This window comes from Triturus cristatus, chromosome 12, assembly GCF_964204655.1.
Source record: "Triturus cristatus chromosome 12, aTriCri1.1, whole genome shotgun sequence".
In the NCBI taxonomy this organism is placed as follows: domain Eukaryota; kingdom Metazoa; phylum Chordata; class Amphibia; order Caudata; family Salamandridae; genus Triturus; species Triturus cristatus.
Genome location: NC_140595.1, coordinates 61,240,294 through 61,250,555, shown reverse-complemented (window position 1 = coordinate 61,250,555; position 10,262 = coordinate 61,240,294).

Below are 10,262 nucleotides of genomic sequence, written 5' to 3'. Positions count from 1 at the left end.
TGGCCGCCTTCCCCCACTACTTCCAAGGCTGGGCTGAACGGTTCCTTTCATGCATTGCTCTCTCCATCTAACCACCCCCCTCAAATGTAGTTTCATTATGTTCCTGGTTTACATTTTGCAGCAGTTGCTTTACGGTGAAATCCGCGCTTTTCAGTGCCAGGAACTTACGTTTTGGGAAAACTCTGCAGCTTTCGAGCCACGGTCTTTTGTTATTGCACTACTTGGGGCTATGGGTCTATCAGGGTTTTAATTACAGAGGTCTCTAAAACCGCATTATTTTAGCTGCGTCCACATACAATTGCTTCCGCTTCAATAAAAGTCAAAGGAGGAAATTTAATTTCCACGTTTTTTTCTCCTAAATTTCGCTCTTTCCAGATTAGCATGTAAAGATGAAGCCCCCACTTAAAATGGATTAAAAAAAAGTTTAAAGAAAATGGTTGAACTTGTAGAATGGTCCATGAGTGGAATAGGTGCATAAAGGTGATTTTGAGAATATCTTTAGTTTATTTGGATTCCTTGGCCCATGTAACATCTACAAACAATAATACTGCTTTAAATGTACAAATGTTTTACCAAATATAATATGAAGACATAATGGTGTAAAACAATAATTCATAATCTGATTTGGGGGAAACGTGGGAATGACAGCGAGGGTATGCTTTTGGAAGAGATATTTTAAAAACTGATTGATCTATGCCCACCATACATGATTTATGGTCCCAGAAATTCTCTCTTGGGCAGATACACTTATAGCAGAATAAAAGCAGATGGCTAAGTTAATTAAGAGACATTTACTCACAATTATGTTTCGCTGAGTTTGTGAGTTAAAAAAAAAATACTGTCTAGGCATATGAACGAGGCTCAGTTAGAAAAGGTAATTGAACAAAGGGAGTCAGTATAAATGTTAGAAAACCCCACCATCTTACTAGAGCACTGGAAACTGAGTTCAGTACACATTTCCACACATGAATCTTAGGATAGCTAGGGACTGCAGTCAGGCTTCTCAAGGAGTTAGCGAGGCGTACAAGAACTCAGCTGTCAAGCAGAAGACTAAATAATGAAATATCCAGGGCAGTTTTCTATGGAAAATGAAATCACCAATTTCGCAGCAGAACTACATATTAATTGCAACTAACAAAGATGTGCTACACCCCTAGCTACCTGGTACCTGCTCACGCTCGTGTGGTAAAGATCTCACACAAGCAGTCCCCAACACACTAAGTGATTAAAACACAGGTGCAGATGGCTCAACTACTCTCACTGATTAAATGTGCAACTCATTTCAATTTCTTTTTCACCCCTTCAGCAAGAAGTCTTAAGCAGGTGTGCACAATTTGTCGGCATGCACTAGTACCCGCTTCCGTTTACCCGCTGATTAATGATAGCAGTTTAAGCTCCCACCCTCATGTCATTGGCTCTTCTTTGTGGGCAGCTCCAGCCACCTCTCTCGGGACAATGTTTGTGGGGACAGAACCAGTTCTGCTGCAGCTCTTATGGCCAGATAGAGATATTGCTTCGATACAGCATCCAGGCAAGTCCCTTATGGTGGTGTCTCTTTGGTGGTTGCACCCTCCAGACCAATCTGGGCTTCTTGCTTCAGGGATGATGGCCCTTGCACTGTCCTTGCTGGCAGTGTTATCACCACTCTTTCAGACTTTACTGCAGACTGCCTGACAACATGACAGTACTTAGTCTTGCACAAGAACTGTACAAAGAAACCAGGGGGCAGCATAGGCCACTTCTGGTTTCACTCACGGAGATTGCAAGCTTTCTCAGGATGCTCCTTAAGCCAGGAAGAATCTGTGTTTCTGCTTCTGGACAGTATTTCTCCTGCTGCAGGGCCATACATACTCCTTCCCTCTCTCAGCAGGCTGGCTTCTACCTACTTTAGACAAATCCACAGCTCCTTCAGCAGAGCTCAGACTTCAGGTGATGTACCTTCACCACTGGGAGAAGTCAGGCAGAAACCAGCACTGGTTGCACAACTGTGCTATGTGGAACACTCCCTTTCTAAGTCAAGAAGAACCTGGGACTAGAACAAAGTTGGGTGGTTTTGATCCCCCCCTTTTATGCACATTTCTTAAGGCTTTATAACTGGGTTTGGGGTGTTTCTCTTTCAAGTGTAATTTTCAGCCTGCTCCACAGATACAGCCTTTGTTCAAAGTGATGGTCTTCACAACAGGTACCAGTGGGGTCAATTCCAAGCAAGAATATCCAAAACTGGGGCACAATAGTGTGAGAGATCTCTGCACCTGGCTGTCATTCGCTTCTCTGAAGCAGTAATCGAGGATAGAAAACAGCAGATCCGTCATTGAATCTTCCTCACCTTGGACACCAGAAATTGAAGTCCTATCATCTACTAAATGGTTGTGCTCAGGGAGAACTATTCATCCGCCACTAGCTAACAGCATCGTCAATGAACTTCTAAAAGGAGACTTGGAGACTTCTCTATCCCTTTCTCACTTCAGTACCTAGCTCTCCACTCTTAACACTCAGGAATGCAGGCAATTGAATTCCACTGTCTGGGAAAGCTGTCCTCATCCTCTATCCTGTGCCATTGTGAAACAGGAGCACTAAAATGGATCCAACTGGTTCCACTATTCAAACTGATACCACACACAGAATCCTACTGCCATACATGTGATCTGACCTGCCTAAGCCTACACACACTTGGAATGTCAGTATAAGGTTAGGCGCTTACATTGACTCTGGTGCTCACGATTGGGGGTACGCTACCCTGCGTGCAGGGGGAGGTCCTCTCTTATAACCTAGCCTCATTCGTCGCTTTTAGAGACCAATAACTCCATAGCACACCGTAAGGTAGATTTATTCCGGCACCTCGTTAATCACTTGTTCAGCAAGCGCCTGGCCCCGCAAATATTCCTCAAGCCGGGACCATATATCTTTAGGTTTTGACTGTACGGGCATGAGCTCCCAGTATGCAGCAAGCAGTTTTATGTCATCTAATCTATCAAAGATCTCCATCCAGTATGCAGCAGCACATGGGCATGCCCAGGCGAGGTGTGGAAAATCAGCAATAGAGGCTGAGCACCTGCCGTATTTGGAGTCACTACCTAATCCCATCCTAAGCTTCCCCACCGGGGTGTGATACAGTAGATATAAACATTTGAAATGTATGAGATGAAGACAATAGTTCAGGGATAATGCGCTTGACTGTGAGCAACAGTATTGCCATTGCACATCTGTTAGCGGTGGTGTAATGTCAGTGCCCCACGCTTTCTTACTGTTAGGTGTGTGTGCACTGGAGCGGTACGCTGCATGTCCGTGTACAATCTCGTGACAAGTCTACAGGGCGAGTGAGATGTAATAAATATCTTCAGTACATGGCATGTCGGTGGGGCCTCGGGAATTTGCAAATAATGTCCGAATGGCTGTGCGCACCTGAAAATTAGTAAAGGTGTAAAAAAAGGTAGCATCGTCAGACTGGAGCTCATTCTGTTTAGAAATCCAGGTGTTGTTGGGGAAAAGTGTGCCCATGGATGTGAGTCCAAGCTTGCACAGTCTAGCGCAAGTGCCAGAATCAGATGTAAATGGCAACAGGGGATGACCAATGAAAGGCATTGAAGGTGCAAAAAGATGTTTAAGTCGGGCCCTGTGGTGTAGGGTGTCCCACACCGTGCAAGCCACCATGTCCATGCTATTTCACGGACGCACCGGGGGCCTTAAACATGGCCATCTAGAGTGGACAGGGCGCCACTGAATCACACTCTGGTGCCGTGTGCGCCAAGAAGGTGCAGGCAACAGTCAATGATGTGCAAATTGAGCCTGGGCACAATAATAGGAGGTTTAAATCCGGCGCTCCCAGAAGACGCTGCTCAAAGGGGAGCGTCAATACCTCCCAGGCAATGCGTGGTTGCGATCCGGCCCACACGAGTGAAAGGAGATGTGATCGAAGTTGCCTGCGGAAGGAAAGAGGTAACGGAAGTGGCAAATTACAGAATAGGTATAAAAACCTTGCAATGGCTAGACATCCCTTCAGGGACAATGGAAGCCATGACCATCCCGTCACGCCAGGCTAGCAACCTACCATAGGTATTCTTCCACAGTTCGTCAACATTTCTGCTGAGCCAAACACCCAGATATTTTAACTGTGCCCTCCGACCATACCAGAGGGTATTCGGAGTCAGACACAGGAGTGTCAGTAGTTAAAGGAAATATAAGGGATTTCGCCCAATTGTTGACCATACCAGACGACCCCCCCCCCCCCCCCAAAAAAAATCTTGTGAATTCTCTAAGAAACAGATCTAAATTGACACATGGCTCCCGTACATACATCATATGCGTATAGGGACATTAGCACATGGCGGGGAACAGAGGGCCAGACCTCTCTGCGCATGGTATTGGTGCAGGCGTGCCGCAAGGGGCTCCATTGCAATCACAAAGAGGATAGGGGAACGTGGGCAGCCCTGCTTCTGGTGACAGTAAAGGGAACAGACACTCCCAGTAACCCGCATCTGGGCCATGGGTTGAGAGTAAAATAATCTGATAGATCTAACGTATGAGGGGCTCAGTCCCAGGTGCTCCAAGAGGACAAACAGATACAGCCATTCAAGAGATTAAAACGCCTTGGTGGCATCCAAAAAACTACAGCTGCATGCAAAGTAGGATCAATCGAGTGGAGGATGGCGAAGAATGTGTGAAGTGGATCTGCAGAGTATGAAGCCCGCCTGATCCGGCCTCACAATTGATGGGCACGACCGTGATGCGAACAACTTGGCGAGTATCTGTTTGTCTGCATTTATTAAGGAGAGGGGATTATGTGAATCACAGCTGGTGGGGTCCTTCACTGGTTTAAGAATAGTGACAATTAGGGCCTCCTTCGTGGAAGCTGAGAGCCTCTGTGTATACTTCCAATGGGTGGGGCGCAAGTAATGGGACGAATTCCTTATAAAATGCTGCCAGAAGGCCATCAAGGCCCGGTGCCTTGATTGCAGGCATGGAGCGGATCACTCCTACAATCGCCTTTACTGTCAAAGGCTCGTCTAGGTAGCGCCTATGACCCTCCTCCAGCCACAAAAGCTGAATCACGTCGAGATAGTTAGGAAGGTCCGAGGGGGACCATTCTGTCGCAAGCAATAGAGCAAGGAAAATACCAATAGTATCAAGGACCTGCACATCCTCGGTACCTGCATGTATGTGTGCTTCCTCGTCATGCAATTCGGTAATGTAATCACTCTCCTATGGTTTCCGCATCAGCAAGGCTATGGATCGGCTAGGTCTTTCACCCTCCCCATAGCGGTGTGCCCTCGACTCACGCCCCATGTAGTGCACCTCCGTTTGAGCAGCCTCCAATCAGAGAAGAAACAGACCTCCAGATCTCGAATTTCCCGTTCAAGTCAGGATAGATCTCTCCATAGAGCGCAAAGCACACCCACCTGTTTAGCTATGCATGCCCCCACGGATAACCACTTTAAATGCCTCCCAGAGGGTGGCCCTCGTAACTTCCTCCCTATCGCTGTGTTCATGATATCCACCCTAATGTCCTCTCAAAACATCTGGTCCTTGAGCACGCTGACAACAGTCACCATGCAAAGGCCCGTGAAGGAGCCCCCCGGCAGTTTCAACTCAAAGAGCATGATCTGAAAGTGTGCACGAAAGGTGAGATGCCTGTGCCGACCATGCCACCACATCCCTGGACACCAACCAGTATAGTCGTGACCAGATGGAATGTGCATCATTTATACGTGTTGCTGCCCTTCGTGCTGTATTACTGGTGTGGCAAATGTTGTGTAAATCAAAGTCCTTCATGAGTAGGCCCAGTTGGGCAGCCACCCTTGAATGAGGTCGTCTGGTGTCGCGGTCTCTGTCCATCCCAGTATAACATTAAAGTTGCCTCCCCACAAGGTCGCCCCCAGCCCCAGTATTTCAGCCTGTCTCCAGACCTCTGTGAAAAATTGGGGGTCCTCTATGTTTGAGCCATAGACCACATGTATTCTAATAGGGTGGGCCAGGAGGTCTCCAGTTACAATCACATCTGCCAAGTGTGTCTATCTTGATCCTACGTGTCCACAATGCCAATCCCTTTCTGATGAGTATTGCCACCCCCGTATGTGTTTAGAGTATATAAAGGCGTTTTTCTCACCCAGCCAGTTGGACCTAAGCTTGGATGCTGAGCTCTCAGTGAGATGTAGTTCCTGCAACAAACATATCTATGGAGTACCGGTGGATATGAGCAAATACTGGACAGACCTTGCTGTAGTCATTCAGACCCTGGCTCTATTCCATGTGAGTAATTTAACAATATGCATAAGTATCTGATAATGTGCTATAATACGAGTGACCTGTAGCTTCCCCACATAAGAGGTATTCCAGAATTATTTTATACCTGCATCTGCCAATGGTGAAACATTCAACAACCCCCTACCCTCCACCACCCACAACCATCACCCAAATTGGTTGTGCACTAAGCCCTCCTATCCCAAGAATCTGAATCTGGAAACAACTCAAGGGCACTCATCCCGTGGGAATGAGTGAATACTGGCCAACAAGCCCTACCATGGTGGCGAGATCAACATTATCGATAGACTGATAATTCAGTGTGGGCATTCGTGCGGCGACGTAGCCATTTAGCGAGGAGCAGAAAGAAGTGTGTGTACAGCCAATAGTTCTATAGCAACAGTTGACAACATAAGTTCTCAGGGTATACCAATCGTGACAGCACATGAAATCGATCATTGTCGATCAATATCTGGTCAGAACGAGTAGTTGGAGGAGCCTTTGTGTTCCGCAATTTGTTAGCCAAATTTAAAGCAGCTTTAGCATCAGTAAAGTGCGGTTTGCCTTCCCAGGGCACCTTCAGGCATGCTGTGCAAGTCATTGTATACGAGACCCCCCCCGCCTTCTGGAGCATCTTCTTGGTCGGGGTGAACTTGCACTGCGTTGCATGCACAGTGACAGTAAAGTCAGGATAAAAAGAAATGTAATTGCCCTGAACTGTGCCCCACTCCCAGCCCATGCACAAGACCAAATCACGGTCAGAGTCATTCAGCACACGTACCACAATTGGCATGTCATGGGCAACAGTGGGGGGTGGCGGGCAGGGGGCTGAGCCGCAGCGACCTATGCACACGCTCCCTGCAAACATGGCTGACAGTCCGTCCCCAAAGAGGTCCTGCAGCATGGTCTCAAAGTCCTTTATTTTTGTAACATTAGTGGACTCTGGGAGGTCTGTGATTCTAAGATTATTACGGCAGGAGCACGCTTCAAGGTCCTCATTCTTGGCCCTGATAACCTCCAATACCATGTCCATTTTTAGCAATTACTTCCTTGCCTCAGCCCGCGCATCATCCGTATCGGACACACTTTGTTCCAGGGGGTTAATGCAGTCATCATGTTTATCTACTCTTTGGACCACTTCTTAGGTGTATCAAGGGAGCTCCAGATCCAAATTTACAGGCGGCACAGAGTCTATAGAGTTAAGCAGGCTGACCAGTAAGCCCAGCAGGGGGGAGGGAGGGCCCCCTCAAGCAGGACTGACCAGCAGGGCACTGCCTCCCACCCAACACTCCACAGAGCCAGCCACACAAGTATATCCTCAAGGGAATGCCCTCAGGGTCTAAGTATCAATGTCCTTCGGCAAGCACAGACGACCAGCGCAAGATAGGACCTATGGGCTGGCCTTGCTGTCCTCCGCACCCCGCCAGTGCCGGTTGTGGTGTAGGCCAAGTCTCACCCCGGGTCCAAGAACGAAAATCTGTTGGAGTGGGGGTCCCCGCAGAGTAGCAGATGCCTACCTCCTCTTCCACTCACAGCCCTCAAGCAGCGGGGGCACGCAACATCACAGGGGGCCACCCCCCCCCCCATGTAACCTACAGGCACTCACCAGGGCTCTCCGAGGCCGGGCCAAAGGTACAGCTCTTCTCTCAGGCAGACTGGGGAAATCCATCTGCATCGCTCCCCCTCACCTACCACTGACAGGTGTTCCCCCTCAGGTGCCAATGCGCTCCACGTCCAGAGCAAAGATGAAACAGCCCACCGGTGGGGCCCTTAGCGGGTCCCCGCAGTGGCTGCAGGCCACAGCAGTGTCAGCGCGGCCTCCTCTACAGCAGCCCGCTGCTCCAACTCCACCCACAGGCTGGGCCACACAGTTGCTGGCTCTGCCCGTGGCGCTGCATGTCCAGCAGCTAACTAGTATGTCCCACCAAGCCCGCTAGTGTGTCATGGGCTAGTGGGACTCTAAGCTGCGAGTCTTGCAGTCTGTTGTAAGTGGACTGCTGCTAGATTAAGATCTTGGCAGGTGGAGCCCTTTCAACGTGTGGCCATCTCGCTGTCCGGACAAGCTCCTCCCCAAAGTCAGGACATTGTACACATGTAGTCTAGCACTAGTGGTAGGGTTACATGTCAGTTTACCATGTAGGAAACATTCCTGTGTCTACAAACACTGTATACAACTAAACTAAATTGGAGTATTAGGGCTGCCACTTTGCAGGTATTTTATAGCCACATATCCTTTTAGAGGGCAGTTGTATGGTAGTAGGCAGCATTTGAGGGTTTTTTTCCCTCCAGTTTCCAGCGCCAGAATACAGTTGCACTTCAATGTAGCACTGTCCAACGTACCAAGCAGGAGTTTGTTGGCGATGTTCCTACTGTGGTATCTGCTGTTTTAGTTGCTCTGAAGATACAATATTAAAGTGCTGCAGATAAAACACGTGATACATGGGCGGCCACGGGAAAGGGCACATCTGGAGACCAATGCACAGGAAAAGTAAGTGAAAGTCTATCTATAAGACCTTGAAAGGTGACACATCGGACTACGTAGCAGCAGATGTTTGTTTCTATTTCTTTTGCTATAATCGCGGCACCGGCGCTTTACTTTTAATGTGAAAAGTAAAGCACCGGTGCCACGATTAGCAAGCTAAAAATGCTACCGCCAGCCACAGCTTGCAGTGCATGTGTGCGAGTGGGGCACGCACAGCAGTAATCACGCCATATGGCACCTCTGCTGAAGTGCGCGCCCGCATGCACTGCAAGCTGTAGCCGGCAGTAGCATTTTTTTAAAGCCCTTACTAAAGTCTCTCTGAGCAGCGCTTGCGCGCTGACTCAGCGAGACCTAAAAAGGTAATGGGATTGGACGGTAATTTTTCAAGGTGAGGGGGATCTACCGAATTTCTTTTGAAGTGAGACCACTATAACCTCTTTAAAAGTGTTCGGTGCCATGACTAAGGGAGTTATTGAGTAAAGAGATGGCTAGCTAAATGGCAATGCTAATAAGCCATAATAATTCCGGGCAGACAGATCAGGAGGAGAACCAAACTTGAGTAGATACATAAACTCATCCCTGCTAATTGCAGTGAAGGCAAATACTTTGAGTTAATGTCTTTGGGGACTGTCACATTGGCAGTGGGGCTAAGGGGAATACTGCCCTTTATTTTTGTAATCTTTTCAACGAAAAAAGTGTTGAGCATATCACATGAGCTTTATGACGGTTGAATGGGGAGACTCAGCCTGTCCAGATTGGACAACTCACTATATTAAAGACTTCCTTATTTGAAAAAGCCAGGATTTTAGTACAAAAGAAAGTATATTGGCTTGCTTGATTAATCTTATAGTCTTTAAGAAGTGACAGAAAGATGTCTTGTCCTCTATAGAATAATTTGCTTGCCATTTCATTTCAGCTCAGTGAAGAGTGAATTTTGCGGTTTGTCAGTGGCCTTCGACAGACACCAATATTTAGGTCTCGGCCCGACCTAAGCAGCGCATGCGCTGCTCTCGTCATACAAGCCTTCTTGGAATCGATAGGATTCCAGAAGCCTCGTCGCAGCTCCGCCTTCAGCTTTCACTCGTGCGCGTCATTTGGCGTCACGAATTATGCCAAAGGCAATGCAATGATTGCACTGAAGGCATGTCAATCCTTCCTTGTTGCCACTCGGTCTCCTTTTAGGCACACCCAGCGGGATTGGATCTTTTACCCACGGCATTACACTATTGTCTTTAATTACTGGGGAAGCACTATTTGTTTCCCCAGTCTAAGAGACACGTTGCTTAAATGTTGCCGTCTACCAGAATACCAATCTCTCGCCCAGTTTCCCCCCTTCTTGCGATTTAGTCTGCCACGCTGTAGTGTAGTCTATCCCCCTTCCCATCAGTCCCACAAAGTTATTTTTATTAACATGTGGTATGCATTTTATTTTTTTAATTTAACGTTCCGTGCTCAGAGGCATTTCCAGTTGCTGACTCATGTACATAACATGCATGGTATGTACATGAGTAACACTAATAAAAGCAAAGCTAAAAATCTACCC